A 23,504-nucleotide genomic window follows, 5' to 3' on the forward strand; every position below is an offset into this window, starting at 1 on the left:
ACAGGGATTGAACTCAATCCTGTAAACACTGATAGGTCAGGCTGCTGTGCTGGACCTCTAAAATGGTTTCATGTGGCAATCACTGTTGATCTGTATTTTAAGGGACAAAAGTGCTGTAAGAATAAGCTACTGGGTCAACATCTTACTGTTACTATGGTAAATGTCTCCTATATTGCATGAAGCCATAATATTGTGTGGCTGCTTATGAGTTAAGTGCATGCAGGACAAAAAGGTGGAGTGATTACAGTAACTTCTAGTTTAGAAACTTGAGAGAAACAGACAATAATCACTATACAAATTTATATTAATTTTATTTATTTAAGGTAAACTGATCCTCAAGTAAAGTAATTTCAAAGTAGCCTGAAAAGCATGTTTTATTTTTGAAATAAATTCTGAAGAAAGAAGGTCACTGGAAGGGCAACATCATGGAGACAGAAACAGCTTGAGAACCACTGAGAGCACACAGCATCTCTTCCCAGCACCCCCATTTGCTGCATGGAAATCACAGTGTACTACCTATTATCCATCTGCAACCAACTTTGGATGAATCAGCACCCAACATAATAGGACCTTGCCCCAAACACTCACTTCTGCTTGCTTCATGGCAGTCTGTGCCATGACTGAACATCTCTTTTAAGCTGCCTCATAAAGTCAGTGTATATATTTGCAAGGGGATATATTCCTTAACATTGAAACAAATTGGAAAGAGAATTAGGAAATTCTCCTTGCTTGTAGATGATTAGAATACTGTGATGTTTAGCATGGCATGTGTGTATAGTCATGAAAATTCTCAGCTTTTATTATAGTGTGTGATAATTAATGTATTACTGCAGGTTGATGGCACTGTGCAACAAAGGGGTTTTTTCCCTTGCACAATGACAAAACTTCCAAAGTTGCAGTCACAACAGTTTTCTTAGTATACTTTGCTTCCTTTCACAGAAATCACAGCATTTGATTCCTTGAGAAACGTAGACAGAGTACTTTCCTCAGACATACACACTGGGATACTGTTTGCTTATCAGTGTCTTTTCAGGTTTTGGGGTTTTTTTTCTGTATATTTGACATAATTAACTAACTGATTTTATTTCTCTGAACAGGATTGCAGTTTGTAAATGAATTCAGATAAGAAGCTAAAAAAGATGAAGGAAAGAAGTGGTGGAAAAAAACCAAGATTAAAAAAAAAGGATCCTTCTGAAGTGAAGATCTCATAAGCTGATATAATTTTTTTTAGAAAAATTGTAGGAGTAATATACCTACATGTAATGTTAGAGGAAAATTAAATCATACATGAGTTAAATGAAAACAAAATGTACTAGGTAAAACGGTATTAGACTGTGATATCTAGTTATTGCTAGGGATCTCAAAGAAACCTCTTAAGCATGAACGAAACTTATTTTTATTTCTAAGAAGTTTGTGCTAACCATGAAAACTGGTAGATGCTTCAAACAGTGCATGGGCCAAGACAAAATAGCATATTTCCATTTTGTAGTTGCTGCAAGCTGTAGCGTAATCTACAGGAAAAGAGGAAGTGCCCGCCTGTTGTAAGTGATGCAGATTCTGCAGAGGTCTTGGTGAAATTCCATTACACCTACAATGATACCTGAATAGCATAGTCGTAACTATGTGTTCCATTAGATATGCACATACTTTGCTTTACAGAAAAGCTTCCATAATGTCAACAGCATCAAGCTGCCTCCTGAAGGAATCAAATGTGAACTATTTAGTATGGGCAATTCTACCACTAAGGAAAGATATGTTGGTAAGAAAAGCTATGTCTTTCACAGACCTAGAGATTCCTTGGGGACAAAAATAAACCCAGAATTAAAATCTCTTTGAACATCAGTATAACCATCTTGTCTGTTTGTTAATCTTCACCTTTTACTATGGACTGTGGCAAATTGTTCTCTCTTCAACAGGAATGTCATTGTTTTACTATAACTTTTTATAGTTATATAACTATAACTTTAACTATAAAACTTTCAGTGCTTTCTAAGATGAAGCTAGCTGAAGTCATCAGTAGCCAGTGCAGGACCTTATTTCTCTTAATGAATGACACAATTAGATTTATATTAACAAAGTTTCCTAGACCTTGCAAATTGGAAGACATTGACGATATTTTGTATAGCATTGTAGAGAATACTCTACAAAAATTGTTGCACAAATGATTCTGAGAAGTGAGGTAACAGTAATGCCATTATAGTTAACAGCAAGAAATGCTCATTTAGGACCACTTATCCTGCATTTCTGCCATGGGCCAGGAGCTTTTGTTTTGCCAACACCTGTGGACTGATGGATACACAGCCACAAGCAGTATCACGCCATCCCAATTGCACTGGTGAGGTATTTCCAGCAGAAACAGGGAAGTTAGAATAGTGTTGTGTTAGGTATGAGAAAGAGCCAGCTAGAGTGACTGTGTGTGTAGTTGCATCCCTCCATAGTAAGTGACTGGATATAAAGCAGATACAAGAAAGAACTGGTAAGGATGATCCAGGAGCTGCAACTTTGATGGATCAGAGAAAGCAGGAAGTCTTGGCAAAGCAAAGTCTGGGAGAAGAATATAATTGTACAGTGGTAAGAAGGATAAAGAGTGGGTAGGAAAAGCAGTGTTTCAGCATTATTCAGGTCAATGTTGATACAAACACGAAAGAAAACCACTGGTCACAAATACATCAATATCTAAAACAAGAAGCTTTTGAACCATCAGGGTGGTGAATATCCTGCAAGAGATCCTAGAAAGCAACTCAGCTAGTTTTATAGTAAGTCCAGGAAGTTCTCAAAGTTCTGAAAATTTTGGAAATAGGGCCTAGGGAAATATTCCATTGGTTTTGTTTTGGCAGTAATTAAAGTGTTCTTAATGTATTGCTGATTTGTTGAGATAATCAATTCTTGGACTTGAGATTTCTGACACACTAAATTTCTATATAAAGTGATGTATGTTTTTCATTCGTGTAATTTGTTGACACAACAGGGAGGAATTCACTCCTCATTCTAAAATATGTGGTCCTGTAAACCTTGTCAGAATAATGAAGAACTGAAGGAAAACACACACCTCACAACTCCAACATTGTGAGGAGTCACTTTTATGTTGGTTTTAAGAATTAGCTTACTGTTTCAGACAATTTGGTTGGGTCAAATTTGGCCCTCCAAGCACACATATATAAATGGGCACCTAATTTTTTTCCTTCTTTATGTTCTTATCCAGAAGACATCCTGAGTATGTCTCACGGATTGCAACAGCAGAAAACCAAACACTAAATTTAGGTGGTGACATTTTGATCACACTCTTTTCTACAGTATTGCAGGCAGGCCAGGTCATTAGGTTTTCCTAAAGGTCACAAGACATCTTTTTCAGGGTGCTTCCCCACACTGTTCCCTGGTGCATCCATTTTGGAGAGCCACAGCCCTCTTCCACTGGTACAATGTGCAATGAAAGCTAATATAGCCCTGTTTTAAAGGGTAGTCTCTGGTGTGGGAATTGTAACAATGTGACAGAAGTTGTTCATTCTCTCTTTTTCTTCCCCCACAAAGTGGTCACTGAAATGTGCTTAAAATTTTTAAAGCTGTTGCTGCTATGATAGTGTTTTATGAAACATTTTTCCTTTTTCTTTTCTCTAAACCTAAATTTTAGGCCTATTCTAAATGAACAGTGTCCCTTTGACATTCATGGGATTTATGGGTATGCATGGAGGGAAAATACATCCCATTGCTGGATTTGAGTCAGGAGGATCCCAGAGGCATATACTGTACTTCTGAATTTCCTTCTGCTTTTCATGACTGTAATTCTTGTGTCCTCTTTTGCATACATAATTGATTAATCTGTACTTTTAAAGGTTTAATACGTTTCCTCTTTTTAATCTGGAGACACATGATTTCATTTTCATTATACTCCCAAGGTCTCTGACTTCTGTTTTCTATTTCCCTACCCTGCCATCTGTGGGAACAAATTAGAGAGAAAATAACACTTTTGGATTATTGGGATAAGGAGAGAATAATACAAGCAGCAAAGGAAAAAAGAGAATTAACTGTAAATTCAAAGATTTCCTGAAACATGAGCAGGGAAATTAAAATTACACTTTGTTGTGCCAGTGTCTCTCTTGAACTGTGAGGGAAGAGAGCACATATTATTGTTGGCACCTTATTGCCACACTTCCCAGACTTCAGTGTCCAGGATCCCCCAAAATTCCTACTGGTTGAAGTCACTTGATTGATTAATTCCTCAGATTCCCTGGTCCTCTCCACCTTTTTAAGGCTTAAGAGAAGATCTATTAAGAGACTTAAGACTTTTCAGATGCCTAAATGTTGCTGGGCCTGTGCTAATCTGCATAGATGTTGTGGTGTCCTAAGCATCCTCCACTTTCACCCCTAGGATATGTTTTGCAGGGAAGCATGACAATTGGATCATGACCCATGAAGCCCCTCTCTGCAGGCTGCCTGATCTGTGTACTGCATGGCTAGGCACCAAAAACCCAAATCTCTTTATGGAATATGCCCCTGGCCACTCCTGGTGCTCTTGGTATGGAGAAAAGCCCATTTTTGTACCTTGAGATGGGAGCATGTTTTTCTGGTGAATTCTCAGCCCATGGACTTCTACTTTTGCAAATGATGAAGGAACCAGAGTGAGTCTGGCCCATTCAACAAATCTGAGTTTGTATTCTTTCAGGTTTCAGCCCCTACTATTCAAATGAAAATAAATGGAATGAAGTGTGAGGGAGCAGAGATTGGGGAGTTTTTCATTTCTCACTGTGTATATCATGAGTTAAATTGCTAGGAATCAACTTTATACCTAGCCAAGATGCATTTCACTTGTAACTCAAATAAGAATTAAAAACATAGATTTACAGTAATGTAAAATGAAAAAAAAAAAAATTAAAATAATGAAACTGCATTTAGCAAGAGCCTTAACAAGCATCTAACAACCACAATGTTTCAACTGACTTGTGTAGCTGGCTGTATGGACTCCACAACCCCTTCAAGGTATGGCCTTTCTCAGACAGTCCTTCAGCCTACATCTTTTTTCACCTCTTAAAGATAAGTGCAGCAGCTGCTTCAGACAACTACCCCAAGAAACTTCTCTAGCCAAAGGTGTAATGACCTCCTCTTTCCTCTCTTTTCCTGTTTACCTGCCCTTGGTCTCCATGACTGGGCACTGAGCATTTGGAAATTAGCTCATTTCCTTCCCCCACTGCTTAAGCTTGCTTGATTATTATTTCTATTGTGTTTGCACCTATTTTCTACCTTCTGAAAACATGCTGGTACGGCTTTACATGGAACATCATGAGAGATATTGAAAATACAATCTTCTTGCCAGAACCGTAGCTATCCTCATTCCATGAATGCCACATAAAAGCTGTAAGTGATACAAGAACGTTGATGGTGGAACCAGGAGCCTTGGGCATCTGTTCCCAGTGGGAATTTAGGAGAGGGGCTGGGGTGGGAAGGAGGGTGACTGTGTACTTGCCTGATTTGTTAATGTGCTGATGAAGTAATGTTTTTTTTACAACACCAAGTTGTAAGCTACTCTTGTGGTTGATATCCTTGAGTCTGATCAGGAGTTTTCAGGGCTGAGAGAGCAAAGGGGTTTGTTGCGGTGGGCTTCCCTTAACACAGGAGGAGTGAATCCTGCTTCCTGCTCCAAATATGAATTAAATGCCTGCCATTTGGATCATGATAATGTGTCTAGACAGGGATTGGAGCAGGAAAAGTTCCCATTTTCCTGACTCCTGAGTCAGGCAAAAGTCTTTTGTTTCACTTTGTTCCTCTCCCCATCCAACTCATATTCCTCCACTGCCATGGCCCAGTCTCACCAGGAGAAAAGAGGAAACCACCTTCCACTGTTCATACTCTGAGCAGTATTACTGTGTGTGAAGAATGGTCATGGTGCCATTCTGTCCCCCAGTGACTTCTCTTTGGCAGATGAATAGAGAGTAGGACATGGTACCAGAGATACCAAAGTGTCACACCAGTGTAAACACCACCACTGTGTCTGGGCTTATCTTATCTCCTTAGCAAGGTGTGTAAAAGGAATTTGTCAGTAATTTGTATTGTCAACAATGCTGTTTGGCCTGTTAGCCAAAGTGCTGAGCTTGAGAGGAGAGATGGGCTTTGTGCTAACCATCAAGCACAAGTAGTAAAGAAATTGTTTTCCTAAAGTGGATTTATTTAAACGGTTCAGCTGCAAGTACACATGGAGGCTCCAATGCAGATCAAAATAGTTCTAGAAACTTCTTCATCACATTTCTCAAGCAGATTATCAAGTTACAGATATTGCATCATCAACACAAAGTCCCTTTGGCTGACCACCCTGCAGAACTCAGTGCTTTATGTTTCGCTATGTAGGCATTTCTGAGTGTCCTGCACACACTCCTAGCTCATGTTTTCAGAGACTTTGTAATTCTCCATTGCACAACTTGGGGAAGGGAGAAGTGTGTGAATTCTGTTGTTTTCCTGTCTACCTAAGCGAGCCTCCTTCAGTGCTGGCATCTCTCTGACTTCTGTGGTCTGCTGGAGGACAGTTAGCATTTTTTGCTGGCTGTGTTCCATTTCCCTTATCTAAATTTAAAAGGAATATGATTCCTGTTTTATAAGAGACAAATGATTACCTAGTAACTTCAGGGGTGAAAGCAGGAGGCTGTTTCCCCATCATCTTTTAGCTGACTTATGCTGTTCTCACCAAAAGCAGATGTCATTCCTGATGGTTAAGAAAATGATTTTTTGAAGGAAGTGCCATAACCTCCATTCATGAGATAAGGCAATATACCCTGCATTTCCTACATGCCCCTCCTTAGTAGTGCCAGTGGGCAATCTGGGCACAAATAATGAGAGGCAATACCTGCATTTTAACTGATTTAGAGCTTGAGGCTGTAAGAGATCCACTGGAGAAATGCAGCATTAAAGGGGCTTCACTCTGGTTTTCTTCTGTGTGTCAGTCCCACAAGCCACTATCAGTAGGGTGCCATGCACACAGATGAATGGCATATAACCCAAAGTCTTAATGAAGAACAGATTTTCCTGGGTTTTAGGGCTTCAGTAGGAACTCCACAAACCTGTAGTTAAAAACTCTCTGGTTTTGAACATGGCAAGTAGAATTACTGTTTCTTGTTGGTTTCAAGGTTACATTATCTCACTCCAAGTGGTAAAGGGAGGAGGATGAGTTTTGGGTCTCATAAAACAGTGTTGTTGCTCTTGTGAACTATTACAGTGGGCAGGGCTTTAGTGGCATTAGTCATGGACTTTTTCAGACCTCAGAGTCTTCAGACTGCAGTGTCTGAGCTGGCTGATTCTCCTTATGCTTGTCCTTTTGTGAAGTCCATCTTCACACACACTGAAAAAGAGTAGTCCCTTTCGTGGTGCAGCGGCAGAGCAAGGATGTGAAGAGGGATGTGAAAGGAGTGTTGGCTTCGCTGCCCTGTTGCTGGCCCAAGTAGGTCACCTTCATGGATGCTACCTGTCTCTAATGGTTTCTGGCACATCACCAGCGTGTAATCGTCCACCTACCACAAAGGAGGTGCTGAGGAAGAAAACTTCCTAGGAGGAGGGTGTAACATTATTTTCTGTTCAAGATGTAATGCAACCCTAAACATTTTAATACTTTTAATTAATTTTATAATCCCCTCGCATCCATTATCTATTGCAAGATTTTATCTTCATTTCGCAACTCTAAATAGTTAATCAGATATTTTTTTTTTGCAAAAATGTTTTGTTTGCTGTTTTTGGCTCAATGAGGCTGGCTATTGGTGGGGGGCTGGTGGCAGGGGGGAGAAAAGCATCCTTATAATAAGTTCCCCGGTTTTTTAACATTAGTGTGGGAAATAAAATGGGGGTTTTTGCAAGCAGCTGAGCTCCAGAGTGATTCCACTAGGCTCCATTCTCCTTTTATTGATGAAACATGGTTGATTTCAAGCTGGCTGTTTTCCTCTTATGGGGAAGTCAAACAAGATCCTTCAACTAACTTAGAAAATGCTTTATTCTGCATCTCACTATTTCCATTGAAAAGTTATCCTAATTGAATCAGTTTACCTTTTGAAAAAATAATTAAATAAAAAAAGATTTGGTATTGCCAACAAAACAGAATAAAACTTGTTAAACATACAGCGGAAATCAATTATCCTGTATCAGTGGATGTAACTGAAAGAATATTATTGTAGTTTCATTTTGTTTTCTTGGGGGGAAGAAAGTCTAATTGTTTTTTAAATGAAATGTTAAGTAGCATAGTTTACCAAGAAGTGTAACCACAGTCTGGTTTGATGTGTGTTGCACAGCTGGAATTAGAAACACACACAAAAAGAAAGAAGAAAAATAGAAACCACAGAGCTATTAAGCTGAGACAGTAAAGAAGCAACAAAATTGGCCTGGCTTTTATTTTTCCACTTAAAGATACTATTCTTTTGGACTAACAGTATAGTCTTTGCAAATAAATAAACTTAAAATTTTTTTAACTACAACAAAACAAAACAAAGGAAAAAAGAAACAGAAGAAGGAAATAGGAAAAACCCAAACCAAACAAAACAGTGAGAACATAGAGATCATTAAGTATGTGATTTCAAACAAAAATGTTGTTAATTAAGGCCAACGCCCAGCAGAAGGAATCTGGGAAAGAGGTTGAAACAAGAAACAAATATCATGTCCTTCAAGTTTAATTAATTTCTTTGGATAATCTCCAAACATGCAAGGAGAGGGTGGGGGGGGAGAATGACAAAAGGAACACTAAACAGCCAAAGGAAAAAAAATATGAAAAACGAGAGTTACTGAAATTTGAAATAGTAGCATTTGTAGAAATTTAGAAGTCAGTATGTTTTCCTCTCAAAAAGCTGTAACCAGAACCTGTGAGGTTGGGACAATGAAGTTTCATGTGTCTAAAAAAATGGGGTCTTTTGAAGTGCTTGTAGCAGCTGGATGCCATGGCAGCCTCTTCATGATGTACAAAGTTGTTTTGTGGTAGAATGCTCAGAAAAGTGGTTCCTGCTTGCAGAAAATGCATGCTGCTTCCATGCATTCTAATTGCCTGGGTCATCACTGTCTGCAGTCCTGACCATATCCCCAGCAAAGCTCTTCCCATTGGTTGAGCAGCACCCTCAAGTCTGTTTCTAGCTGGAAATGGGACCAGTGCAGCCACAGAGGAATAGCACACGGATGTGCCCCTGGTAGAGCAAATAGCTACTGAAGAAAGCCCAAAGCCAAAAGAAATGAGTCAAAGCAAAAGAATATGTATTCCTTTTCCACTTCATTTGCTTGCCTTTTTTACTTCTTCTTCTTCTTTTTTTTTAATATATGAAAAATCATCCTTTTCTTCCCCAGTATTAACCAGCTTCTTCATCTTGAATTCAGCTCCCACTGCTGTAATGAACTTAAGAAAGCGCCAGTTGTGGGCTGATGTATTTCTAACCTCTCTCCTTTTTTTTTCTTTAATATTTCCTGAGTTTTTCAGTCAGATATCTGACTCTCTTCCACTCTTATGTCTTCTCTCTTCCTCCCACCCCTAACACTTTCCATCATTGTGTAATGAAACCCTTTCTTTTCCAGTCACTTCCCTAACTCTGCACTTGGAGCTGAATTTCCTTGTCTGGCCCCAACAGCCCTGTTATTTCCCCCAAGGTTTTAAGAGCTTTTCCCAATGTAAGTGATGGGGCAAAGCCTGCCAGGGCAGTAAGTATCCAGAGGGTGGAAAATGAATGGATTAGAAGCTCCAGTTATGCTGCAGATTGCAGGAGGAAGGAAAGAGACAGACACTGTGGACATATACAGTGAACTTGTTTATGGTCAGGACTGACAAAGATCAGTTGCTTAATGGAAGTTGGTTCCCTGTAAACACTGAATAAATTTCTACTCAGTTTCCTGTGTATTTTTGGCAGAATTACATTCTAGCTATTAAAACATTCATAGATAAGCAAAATTAATTTCAAGATACATCTTTTAAAGATGTAGAAAAAGTGACTTCAACAATCCAAGGAACTCCCTGACTCCTGTGGGATTTGCAGATACACAGCTTTGAGGATCAGTAGACCAAAAATATTAGGTGTGTGGTAGCGAAGAAGCAGAAATGCAAATAGAATTTCCTGGACCTGAAAAAATAATAATATGATAAGTTGCTCTCAAGAATGCTAACCAGAGTTTTTAAAGTTTTTATTTGTATTTATTAATGTGCAGTCTAAGGGGGGAATTAAACATCTGGGTAATGATGTGTTTACAGTTTAAAAAACATCCTAATGGTCATACTCCTTCCTCTGTAGAAACACTTGCACACTTCTAAACAAGATACTTGTTTGTCTGTGTTGTTTATTGATCTACTGTCTGGCTAATACACCACTTGAGAAGATTCTGATTAAAACATATCTCTAATGTAAGCAAATGCAATGACTTTGACATTGGTTGCAAGTCTTGCCCTCTGAGTTTGCTCATGAAAGACATTAACTTGGCAATGACTGGTCAAAAATACCTATTTGTTTTAGTTCAAGCCTGCTTCATTGAAACCAGATTTACACTGAGATAAGTTCAGTGAGATGAGCAGAATTGCTCTGAATGTGCTCTAGGATGATGAAAAATAAGCATACTTGTTTTTAAAGAATACTTCCCAGTGTCAACTCATAAGAGAATTAAAAATGTTGTTCTTTCAATATGTCACTCACATTGGAAAGCTAAATGAGAGCAACATATTTACATGAGAAGAACCAGGTTCTCATGGATTTTATGCAATAACAATTATAACAAGGAGAAGTTTTGAGCACTATGAAGGAAATTTTAGCCTTTTTCAGTTGGAAGAGAAAAGAAATCTAGAAACTTATTCACTAAGAGATTAAGACTGGCATTCCCAAAGCCAGCTTGGGAATTTAGATAAACTTTTAGATAAACCTTGCATTAACAGGATTTTTTGTCTAAAACTCTTTAAGTACTTCCCCCCTGCATCATATTTGCACTCTGCAAATGTATATGGAACCTTCCCAGGATTAGACTAGAAATACTGTTACTGTCTGTGCACATATGTGAGTCCATACACAGTTGCACATTTGAATCTTCAGTAAAAGATGTAACATTTCTGTATGATAAGAAAAACTTAGCAAATGATGTAGGAAGGTGGGTGTCAATTTGGTGATTTACTCTACCTGTGTTTCAGAGGCAATCCATTTGAGATATGATGAAAGGTGGACCATGTCCAGCCTGACATTGTTTGGAAAACTTGTCTATAGGACATCTTTATATAGCATGAGGGAGATGACACTTTCAAAGCAATCCCTGTCTCACAGGTCATGGTGGGGAAGGATAACACTGTTTCAGAAAAAGAAGTATTTATTTTACTTTTCTTGTCAGCCCATTAGTTGTCATCAGGGTTGCCTCAGCGGAATTTTTTTTTTTTTTAAGTTATGAGAAATATTGTGAAGTCTTCAGCTTTTTGAAAAGTAAGGCAAAGTAAGATTGGCATTGAAATAGGGTAAATGGTAAATGGCTTAATGAGTATTGTGACTAACACAGTGGTACTTTGGTCTCAGTTGAAAACTAAAGAAAAAAGAAGTAACAGCGTTCGAGATTTTGTATGAAAACCACAATTCTATATTCTTTATCAGGAAAACAATGCTGTTTAATATATTTTATTCAGAATTACGAAAATCCCTCTGGTTCTCTTGTATAAGCCCAGATTTGGTCAGGCACCTTGATGTTTGGAAAGGGGAGGGGAAAGGGGAGGGGAAGGGAAAGGGAAAAAAGAAGAAAAAATAAAGGCCTTATCCTCTTTAGAAAGGAGAGGTTTCTCAGCTCATGAAGTGGAGTCTAAGTAGTAGCTGCTTCACAACTGACCTGGGAATAAGTGCAAGAGAAACTTGGGACCCTGAGGTTCTCTATGTCTGACCCTAAATTCAAGAGGGGCAGGTAGTGAGAATACAAACATGTGGGTGTCTGTGTGTTGTTGGTTTTCCAGATAAAGTGCAGTGCTAGTTTTGTCTTTACTGGTTTGTTTGGAAGAGTTGGTTGTGTCCCCTGACACACATGGCTGGGACACTGGGATGGGCCAGCTGATGGCCGTGCCATTCAGATTAGACTGTGTTGCTGTTGATAATGTGGGGAAAACAATCAGGAGCTATGGTAGGGATAATATCTGCCCCCTTGGGAGAGTGTGTACCTGCTACGTATTACTCGTTCCCAGTTCTGGTTAGCTTTCTGCATAACTGGAATCCAAGACTAATTGAGAAGGACATTTTTCTTCACATTCATCTCTGGTTACCTTTTCTCTAAAGCAAACCTCTTTCCTGTGATTTATGCCTTTATCACGTACAGACTCACCACTGCCTCACTGATCCCCACCAAGGCCCCATCTCAGGCATACCTGGAGATGCTTCCAGCTGGGCTGCCTTGCACTGAGCACACCTTGCTGGCATTGGTTTGATTTCTTAAGCTTCATGCCATCCTGAAGCCGGCCTACCTGCAAGGATGGCTCTTGCCCTCTGCCAAGTGTCTTCACATCAGCAGCCTCCCTCTGCCTCCAGCACAGCCCTGGGGAGAAAGGCATCTCAGTAAGTCCCTATGCTTCTTCCAGCCTTAGGGCATCATGTTTGCTGCTAACAGGCCCTGTAGCAGAGTTCATCTCTTTTTCATGCTTGGGAAGAGGCAAGGAGTTCTCGTCCTTCTCTGCAGAATAGGCTTATTTTGGTTTTTTTGCTATTCAGTGTCTTGAGAAGCTACAGCCTTATTTTGTTACCACAAGTCTCAACAGATTTTTCAAAAGATAGCAGACCAAACAGGACTAGTTTTTGAAGTTTTTATTCAGCTGTTCTCGCTGATGTCAGCCAGACTCAGGCAGTAAAAAACAACGAAGAAGCAACTGGATAAGGACTGCAGAGTATGACCCACTGACCTGCACCCAGGTCAAAAGAGCAGAGCACACAAATCAATCACCAGGTTTGATACCTGGGCTTATACTACTGGAAGAGTATGTGTAAGTGTATAATACATCTGTGACTCTGAAGCCAACACACTGTCTCCCTGCTCCATAAAAATTGCCTGATTTAGACCATAAAGTTATGCTGCTCTTTGTGTGGTGAATATGAAAAAATTTATGTGTGATCCAAGAGTTTTTTAATAAAGTCCCTGTTCTTTGGACCTTGCTATTCTTTCTGGACAGATATAGAGAGTGATATAATTCCACTGAAGATCATAGAGCACAGCAAATTGCTGACTGTCTGTAGCCTCCTCAAGTAGACAGGGCTCTGGATAAAGGAACTTTTAATGGTTTGATACAGTCTGTGATATTAGACTGCTCATATATTAGCACTCAGCACATCCTCTTACACAACCCAATGTGGTAGAACAAATTAATCACACTTTGGCCTGCTAAATGGGATTTGGAGGGCATAACTATAAATTAAGTTTTCCTCAACTCCACCTCAGAATATTCTGTCCTCCATATTGCTCATGAGTCATACCTTCTCCAATCTCTGCAGAGCTGAGTAAACCCTGTTCATTGTCTTCTTGCACACAAATGTTGAAGGTCTGCCTTGACAGTTGGAGGTTTTCTGTTTGTTTTTAGTTGTTTGTACTTCTCTTCCCTGTATGGAGATGGCAGGTAGAAGCTCGCAGCTTTGTGGTTGGAACAGAAGACAGTAAAGATTTTTCCTCACTGTTGCCTTAGCCCAGTTTCCTATACAAACAAGATTCTCTCTGGTAGGCTCCAGTGTGTCTGAGGAATGATGTTATTATGTGGTTATCACCTCAAAGCATTAGGCATATTTTTTAGATACAGTAACATGAGGAATCTCATCTTCTTTGGGATTCTTTGGGAAACCAGTATAGAAGACAAAGGACAGGCTTGATTTGCTTGCAGTAGTCTGTGCTACTGAGGAAGCTTCACGTGTAGGGTTTTTTTTTTCATGTTTTAATAGCAGAAGTATTGTATGGGATACTTCTATCAGGCAAAGGTGAAGAAGGCAAAGGCAGAAGTCAGAGTTGAAGTCACTGGCTGCCAGGAGGAAACCACAGATGGAAGGAAGCACTGCTGAGGGAGCTGGCAGGTCAGAGTCCAGGTGGGATTTGTCTCACCAGACAGTGCTGGGGCAGCCAGATGCTTACCTCCTCCCATGATTTCCTCACAGTCAGCAAGATTAATTTGCCCTGGATTTCCAAAGACTGATTCATCCTGTCTTAGTCACCTGTTTTAGAAGAGATGAATTGCAACACACGGGCTGTCAAGGGCATCCAGATGAGAAGTTCAACTGGACAATGAGCTTTTAGGGCATTAAAGTACAGTTGATATGATGTCTGCTCACAGCTATGAGTGAAGATTAGTCTTTTTTGAACAGTGGAATGCACTGCCCAAATGCTTTTATATGCTTTTATCTATTTAGGTGGACACAGTATCACAGCTACAAGTTCTCCTTAAAGCTCTTATTGCTCACCAACATAATTTTTATCTTGCTACTTTGCTTTTCTGTTTTCCACCCATTAGCTGATTTTAATCTATATCTGGGTCATAGTATGAGTAGTCACAAAGTTGTAAATGGTGAAGGATAAGTAGAGCTCTCTGTCATCTTTTGATCATATTACCATCTTCTGCTTATGAGTTTCCTTTGGTTTACCTATTTGGGAAAATAAAAAGCCTTCCTTCTTTTTCTTTCAGCCTTATAAAACTTCTCCTTGTGCAGTGTCCTCAGATTTCCAATTCTTAACTCAGGTATTGCATGATGTCATGTGGGGCTTTGCAAGTGCTTATTTCTCTTTGTTTAAACTCCAGATTCCAGAATCCTGTGAGCATCAGCTATCATAGTGCTTTATACTGTGTATTCCCTGCCTTCACAGGTGCAAAGCAAAATTCTGTGTAGTGCAGTTTCAATTTCTACAGCATTCTTTTCACGATCTGAGTAACCAGAAGGATCTGAGAACTTTCAGTGGCATTTTAGTTGAATTTTCATCTTTTTAAAACACATCTCATGATGTATGAGAGTCAAATTCATAGGTTTAGAACACTTTGATGTCTCTATTTTTTATTATGTACTGTGTGGTATCATGTTCATCATTCACCAAATACATTCAGAAAGCTACATAAAAATAGAAGTGGTTTGGTCCTGTTTGTGTTCCTAGTAACTAATATTTTGAAAGGTAGGAAGAATCTGATTTCTAAGTCTACTTTAATAGTTCAATAAAGTAAACAAATAAACACAAGGGCCAAATAAAATGGAGAGCGTAAAATAATAGATCAAGCAAAAGGGTAAGAACTCATCCATCTACCATAGATACACTTTTTGAAAGGGAAAAATTGAAAACTTACAATGAACATAGGATAGATGCACACTTATGGTATTTGGTATTCTTCTTTTGGATTGTGTTTCCCCTAAATGCATATAAAATTTTTGTCTCACTTTTAATAGCTTAATTTTTGACTTTGAGATATTCTGCAAGCTTGCTTTTTCTTATAGCTGTTTGTGGGGGTTACTTGAACGGATGATGCTAATCATAAAACCATGGTTGGTCTGCATTGCAAAATATTCTACTGCCTTTGATGGAGCACGGTCTTACTGTGCTGGGTACAGACTGTGAAGAGATATTTCCTGCCTAAAAACTGTGGTGATTTTTTTCTAAACTTGTGTTTGGCTTTGTCTTACTGGATCAAAACTCAGGACTATATATTATAGCATGTGTCATTGTTTTCCTTGTCTGCTGTTTTCTTAGTTGGCCAATTACTGGTCTGTTTCAGCACCAATGACAAGTTAGCACTGGCCTGCAATGTTTATTCAAGTAAAATTCACAGACTTTTTGTTTGCCTGAGCACTACAGGAGAGAAACCTTTTAGGTTCAAGCAAAATAGCATATAGCTCTTCAAATTTGTCTCATATACTTTAGATATTCTTGCCAACTGTTGACAAATTTGAGGCATGTTGACAAAGTATCTTAATTTCCTAAGGAAAATGCTTTTCTATCCCTTATTTTCCAAATAGTTTACTTAGGATGAGATCCTGTAAACATACAGAAGATTACCATTTACTTTCAGCATGTGGATAACTCTAGCAAAATTCAGAATTTACTGTTGAAATTACATCCCTCATGCCCACTAAAGCCTATGGCAAAAATTGCATCCACCTCAATGAAACCTGGGAGCCTTGATACTGGATTGGAAGGCACGATTAATATTTGACATGATCGATGAAAATGTGACATCTGCTTTCACTTAAGGCTTGCATATCCTTGGATGCCCTGGCTTGCTAAAGAGCCCTGAAAAGAGCCAGAAAGTTCAGTTACTGTTAGCTACCACTCCAGATAACCAGTGGCGAGCATTACAGCCAGACCAGTGCCAAGGATGGCTGGTTTTGATCCATAGGGCTGCTCTCCAAACTTCCAATTTGTATAACTAGCACAGTGTACTTTTGAGATCTATTTAGTCTTTCAGTCCAAGACCTCAAATCTGGACAGAAAGAGCTCAAGTTTACTGTATGTTATCTTTTTCATTTTTGTGACTGAGAAATTGAAAAAGTAGTATCAAAGAACTAAATATGATAATAGTTTCAAGAAAGGGGGGCATATTTTAGGATGTGTTGTTATCCTGGGATCCTATGTTTGGTTGACTTGTCTTGCTAAATGTGTATAGGCAAGGGCGTCTCATTAAGCCCTGGTAAAAGGGAAATGTTTTATGGCATATCAGTGTAGGTATTTTTTTCTGCTTCCAAAGTAGCAGGGCCTTGCTTCCCTTTGAACAAGACTGTGTGACCCTAAGCTCAGATTCCTTCTTGTCTCCAACTGAGGTGTTACCCAGACATCCAGTTTGGGGTACGGGGAGGAGGTATAATTTGTATTACTCTCTTGTGAAATAGTGCAAATGTCCCATTAATCGGTTCTTCCCAGGCTTTTGTGTATGTTCTTCATTACAGAAGTGGGAACGAGAGAACTCAAATAGTCTGACATAAATGAGATGCAAGGAAAAATAACTGCAGGGAAAATGAAAGGCTCTGACAACATTTTTGTATGTGTATGTGCACATAGAACTGATGTCCTCTACCATTAATGAGAGCTGTGCATGCTGCTGGGTCACACCAGCAATAACTTTATCTTCTGTAAGTTCCTGATCACCTTTCTGCCAAATTAACCAGAGCTTGTGTGTTTTTTTAATGCTGACTGCAGAGGAATAGAAAATATCTCCTCTGGTACAAATCCTGACTGTACTTCTTGATGTCCTGACTTTCTGTCTACAGAACAGCTTTATATTGAATTGGCATGGCATTTTTTATCCAGTACTAGAGGTTTAGTGTCTATCTGAATTGTAGCCTGGTATGGAGCATGATGACAGGAGTAAGGGTGGGAACACAGTCACCAACAGTCCCTTCAAAACATTGTCGGATGCAGTGTATGCATTTTATTTGATCCATTTGGTGGGTGCACAGTTTAATGTCCCAGTCAGAATGAGACTAAGTCAGCAACTGGTATAGACAGATAGATGTGAAACAGATTGAGAGAGGCAGATATAGATAGATACATAATATGATGTCTTGACGGATGAGAAATGCATGCTTTAGATTCGTTAATCTCAGATGTCTCCTGTCTAAATATCATCAAATACGTTGCAGTGTATTTTTCTGTTGGGACAAATGCCCACTGAGGACAGATTAAGGCCAGCACATTGGCTGGATTCCTGACTAGATTGGAATCTGCACCCAGGTGGTGAAGAGGATAAACTAGCAGTTCTCAGGGGCCCCTTAATGCCCATGGGATGATGCTTGATTTACAAACGCTATTGTCACACCTTACCTGGGACAGCTCTAACTGGGGACAATCTGCTAGAAGTGTAGTAGTAGTGCATTAACATATCATGAAAAAGACATTTGTAAATGCCCACTAAGCAGTGTATCTATAGATATACAAGGCCAGGATGAAATAGAAGCAATTAATCTATTTTTTTCTATTGCCATTAAAAAGAAGGCAAACAAAGACACTGTATGTGCATTTGGACTAGAACAATGAGCATCCACCAGCTACTGAAATAATTATTTAAGAGGCTCACAAAAAGTCTGAAGACTACAAGCCTTCCATGGTATTTGAGCATGCTTTAAAATGTTGGCTAGTAGATTTAAAACTTAGGGGAAAACCTAGTCATTTCCTAGGGGAGTGTCTGAATTCAACTCAGAATGTGTCTGTCCAATTCACTGCATCAACAGCCAACAAAAAAAGGCATTTTGATGGATCCTTTATAAATCTGTGATACCCTTCCCATCCCCCATCCCAACTGACACAACTATATTAGGAAATGTTAACATAGGGTTGGATATGCTAGAAAAAACTGTCTTTTTTTTTTTTTTTCTGATAAAGGTATTTCATTCAAGGAATTGCTTTAAATTCTGCCAGGACAGTCTATATAAACCATATCTCCCAGAGAATGGCTTCTGACTATACCCTACAAAATGCTGCTAAATCCTTTCACGTGTAGCTCAATGACTCAGTTGGGAGAAAAGCTGAGACAACTCCCTAGAGAGAGGTTGAAAGTATCCCAGATCATTTAAAGGGGATGTTAATGATGATCTAGCTAATTATATCACCATCATTAGCAAATTCATTTCTTAAGATAGCATGGAAAAAAGGAGATAAACAGATTATTTATTTATTTATTTATTTATTTATTTATGCCAATTCTGTGTGAAATGTTACGATTTTTGTGTCTTTATTGGATGTAGTGTGTTAGAGACACTCTGCTCTTCTCCCTGCCTGATAATTAACATGTACAGGGTACTTTTAAAAGCAAACAAAGGAAACTCCCTTTGCTTGTTTGTTTGGTGTGTTTATGGTCATATATCAAAATATCTCAGGCAGAACAACACCATTTTAATTTCCTGTAAGAAGAAAATATTCTTCTGAAGATTGGTCATAGTAATGAAGAGTTTTAATGCAAACATATATCTAAAGTCAAGGAGGGTAAAAGTGTTTTTAAAAAATAATTTTAATAAGTTAGTATTTAAGAGATGGAGAGCTCAGACCTTGTGTAGACAGCCCAAAAGTACAGAATTTTCTGCATAAAATTCTCCTTTTTGTCTGTGTGTAAAATTCAGCTCTTAGCCTTAATTTTCCTTCAGTAATCACAACAGAATTTGAAAAAGAAATATGCAATTTTACATATTTACAAGATTGAAGAGGCTAAAAAATTACTGCTTTTTTATCTGTTTAATTTTATTATATGGCATTCAAAAAAACTAGTGATGAATATGTGCTATAAATAGCTAGGTTAGTTAGATTAGACATTCAGAGAAATAGGATGTTCTACAAAAGATGATCTGTTAGAGTAGAAAAATAAATTTGATCACTAGGGCTCAGTCCTTTTTCCACTGAAATCTAGCAATATCCCCAGTGCTAGCAGAAGAAGGAGAAAGATATAGAGGTTCCTTGCTATGGACTGCCAGAAGGAATGACATATTTCAAGTCTGTGAAAGGCTGCAATAAGCATCTTTAGAAAACTCAGACTCTTGAATGAGGGTTGCTGCTTTAAGACATCTGGATATTTGCTGATAAATTTCCATTTTTTTTCAATGGCAATAATTAAAATAAAAAATCCAAATAATGAAAGAATCCAAAGTTTATTTGGATAATTTACACTAGTGTGTAGTGGTACATCAGTTTATAATTTCTTTCAAAACCAAGTGATTACAAACAATTAGTTCTTTCCCTACTCAGATCCCACATAATTTGCCTTTTCTAGACCAATTCCCTGACAGTAACTGCAGACAAGGTTTTTGCCCTGACCTTTATATCCTTCCCAAATGTGGTTGCCTCCACACACCAGTTCTACGTTCCACCTTGAGCCATGAACCTTTCCTTGTGCCCCCAGCTGCAACTTCTGCAGACTTTGAGGATTCTAACATGGTACCAGCTCATACTCCTCTTTTCCTTCCACTAGGTACCTCTTGAGACCTCTCTGCTGTAAGAGGCAACCATGCAACAAGGGAGATGCATTGGTGGGGGAAAGATGCACTGGTCAAGTCCTCTTGTGATTGATATTGCATAAATGACCAGAAATCAGTGCCACTGCTCCATATTCCAGTGCTTTACCTGAGGTTGCCCCTGTGAAAGCACAGCAGACCTGTCTATTTCATAGAATGTATTGTAAGGTATTTGCCCACTGGCAAGAAAGGGATTGTTTTAAAAGCTTTGTCTTCTAGTGGATGTCATCTGGATAAACAGCAACAGTTAAGGTCCTTGAATGTGTCGTGTAGAGCATTCACTGGGATTGGAGAGAAAGTGGAGGGTGGTGCAACTGGGAGTGGTGAGGAGACTGGCTCTTGGTGTCACTGAATATCAGGTCTTTTGCATACAGCTTATGTGAACAGTCTCTACTCCTTCTGATTGTGCTTTCCTGTAACAACAGGTGCAGCAAAAAGGGAAGACAAGCACACATCCTGGAGGCCTGAAATTTTCAAGCCAGAGGCTGAGAAGAAGTGGGGAGACAAGGTAGGCTGAAGAAATGCAAACATATTATGCATGATAAAACTTACAGCAGAAATGCCCTGTGGTTGTGGCATATGGAGTCAGAGAAATGAGTTTTGGCACGGGTCAACACGTCTTCTGCAGGAGCCAATTCCTACTTGCAGGGAAACATCACAGACAAATCTTAGAGGTCAGTTTCTCTTGGAGGGGCAATCCAGACATGTGGAAAAATCATTATATTTTATTAATGTGTAGTTTTTGTCTTCCCATTGCATCTTTCAAGTATGATTCCTCTGAATCATACATGAAAGATTATAAGAAAGGCACCTCCCTGAACAGAGCTGCCCATTTTCATTTTGTTAAGCTGAAGGGTCTTCAATGTTCTAAGCTTCTTTTGCACTCTTCATTGTCAAGGTGTTGAAACATTTACAACACATTTCAAATGGCAGATGTCACCCACTCACCATCAGTTTTTATTTTCTGCTTGGCCTGAGCAGACAGAGGCACAGGCAGAAACTTCAGTTATTGTTTCTGTGTTTCCCTTCTCTCAAGACTTTCACTGCTCAGAAATGCATCAGAAAGCTATTTTTCATAAGCAAATCTTAAAGCATTCTATCACCTCTTTATAATTTTTTGTGTCATAATGTGAGTTGAGTGTAGAGAAATGTTTCGGGTTATTTATCTCAAATTAGAAATATGTGTCTTGAGCAGAGTTGGTGTGAATAATATTAAAAACAAACAAACAAAAAACCCCAAAAACTCAAAAAAGGAGTTGTTTTATGATGTAACAAGATGTCCAAACTCTGAGGAAATAACTTCTTAATTAAAAAGTCTAAGATGAATACTGATTTGAAGGCCTAGTCTCAACTTAAAACCATGCCCCAGTTTGAATGTCTTTTAAGCTATTATTAAAAGCAGTATCTTAACATCAGCAACACTGAATTATAAATGGTTAGTCAAACAGGATTTTCCACATTAATTTGTTTCTTTTACAAAGTATCATTTTGGATGCTGGTTAATTTCCCCTGTTACTTTTAAGTGTTTCCATTATACAAAGAGGAAAAAAAAAGAGTTTAAGAAAATTGATTGCATAAAATAGAAAGGAATATGCAATAGGCAGAAAATGAGAGAAGGGTACAATGGGCTGAAGGAATCATATCGCACTTAAACAGATCTGTAAAGGGACCTGAGGTTTGCCTAATCATTCTGTGCTCCAGCACTCCCCCAGCACATATATATGTATCGGGGTGGTACGCATGTTACATAAAGCACATACATATGGAGGTGTATATAGTACATGTAGCTAAAACAAAACATCCACGGTACTACACCACTGTTATCATAGATCATGAAACAGCTAACATTTTCCTGGGAACATGAGACTGGAAAAGGAAGTCATATAAGATAAAAAAGTTGGAAGAATATCAGCTCTTCATATTGGTATTCAGATCCTGGTGTTGCACATGCCTCTTCCCTGTGCAGCACTATGCATGTCAGCAGTATCACTGGGGCAACCCAGGGCTGCTCCTTCTGAGCAGGGGCAGATTTGTCTCTTGGTGCACTGTGAAATCCCTGCCTACGGAGGCATGGCACCAGAGCACAGGCTCTCATCCAGTCCCCAATGCCCACCTCCAACAGTGCATGTGTGTGCATGGCAGCTTGAACAATGTGCATCTCTCAGTCAGTGTGAAAGCATCAGACTACCGTGTCTATCTTGAAAGTCAGGGTGTGCTGACCTGGTGCTGTAAAACCTGCACAAAAAAGGCATCCCTGGGACTGCCAGAGCAATTAGTCTGACTGTAGCAGGGACATCCATGCATTATAGGCATCTTGCTAAAGCTACTTCTTGCACCCAGAAAAGATTTCCAGGTGAAAAACAACTCCAAGCCAATTAGCCTGAGGAAATTAGGGTTGAAGTGGCCCTTTGAGTCAGGTAAGATTGCTTTCTCTTTGTTTCTAAAAAACTCGTGGACCAAGTCACCTCAAACCACAAATACCTGCAGCTTTGTTTTGTAATAAAATCAACATTTTCAATAGTGAGACTAAGAGAAGCTTTATGAAATGCACAGCATCAAAAGCCAGTCTTTCATTTCCATCAGTAAACATACCTTTTTTGTCAAGAACCACTAATTTTTTGGGGACTTTCCAAATGCAGCCTGAGCTCGGGTACCTTGCTAAATCGCAGGTATCAGTAAGAAATTTTTACTTGGCTGTGTGTTGTGAGCCAGGTTATGAACAAAAGTGCATATGAAGTATCTGACATTGTGATGGCAACAATACATATACACACACACACACACACACACACACACACACACACATACACACATATACTTTTTCCGAGAGCCAGTCCCACCTTGTGACTTGATGGAAAATGATTGTGGTAATGTTAACTTACAGTTTCTCAGACTTTTTTGATATCAGGGAGGCAATCTGCAGAACTTTAAAAAGGCAAGGTGTCTTGTCAGGACACATCATTTCCTGAAGGATGGAGATATTGGAACCAATGGCACCCTAGTTCCTGCTATTTCTGAACCGCAGCATGCTGCGGTGGGAAACCTGCTCGCAAGGAGCCCGGGGGAAGAACGGAGATGAGGGCCAAAGAGGGAGGCAGTGGAGAGCCCTGTTTCATAGGGTGAAGGCCAGGGGAGCCTGGCAGGGTGCTGGGGAGGCAGGCAGGTGGGCTGGGTAAGGAGGAGCAGGCGCAGGCATCACCGCCACTCTTCCCCTCGCCCAAGCATTTGTATTTTTTCACCAAAAGAGCTATTTTTCGGTGTCACATGGCTTAGGTGAAACTTTCCTTAAGTCCTTCAGTCAAGTCAGCCTGCGGCGCCAGAGCAAACGCGAGCCCAGAGCCGCAGCATACAGAGAAAACCCAGGCGAAGGGCACATTTTCCCCCGCAAAAGCCCTGAATTTTTGGCGGGCGGGAAAAAGGGGTGTCCGAGGCATCGGTGCGCGGGAAACGGGGCTGCAGATGCAGACTGAGCTGAAGGATGGAGCGGGAGAGGAGGGAGAGGGAGGAAGCGCGACCCGAGGCGGAGGGGCCGCTCCGGGGGGGCCCGCCGTCGCCCCGCGCTGCCTCCTGGCTGTGGGCGGGGTGTCGCCGCCCTTGGGCCGCCGCCGGGGCGGG

General features: G+C 39.7%; 1 long non-coding RNA gene across 1 annotated transcript in view; it reads right to left on the reverse strand.

The window, feature by feature from the left end:
* The window catches only part of LOC139591291 (uncharacterized), a 258,419-nt gene that overhangs the window by 24,749 nt on the left and 210,166 nt on the right, over positions 1–23,504 (reverse strand). The window contains exon 3 of the long non-coding RNA XR_011679607.1: positions 12,311–12,477. This is a non-coding gene — a long non-coding RNA (uncharacterized lncRNA). The remainder of the gene's footprint in view (positions 1–12,310; positions 12,478–23,504) is intronic.

The sequence above is a fragment of the Agelaius tricolor genome, unplaced genomic scaffold (genome assembly GCF_023055355.1).
Source record: "Agelaius tricolor isolate 1412-34295 unplaced genomic scaffold, bAgeTri1.0.p SCAF_6, whole genome shotgun sequence".
NCBI classification, from domain to species: domain Eukaryota; kingdom Metazoa; phylum Chordata; class Aves; order Passeriformes; family Icteridae; genus Agelaius; species Agelaius tricolor.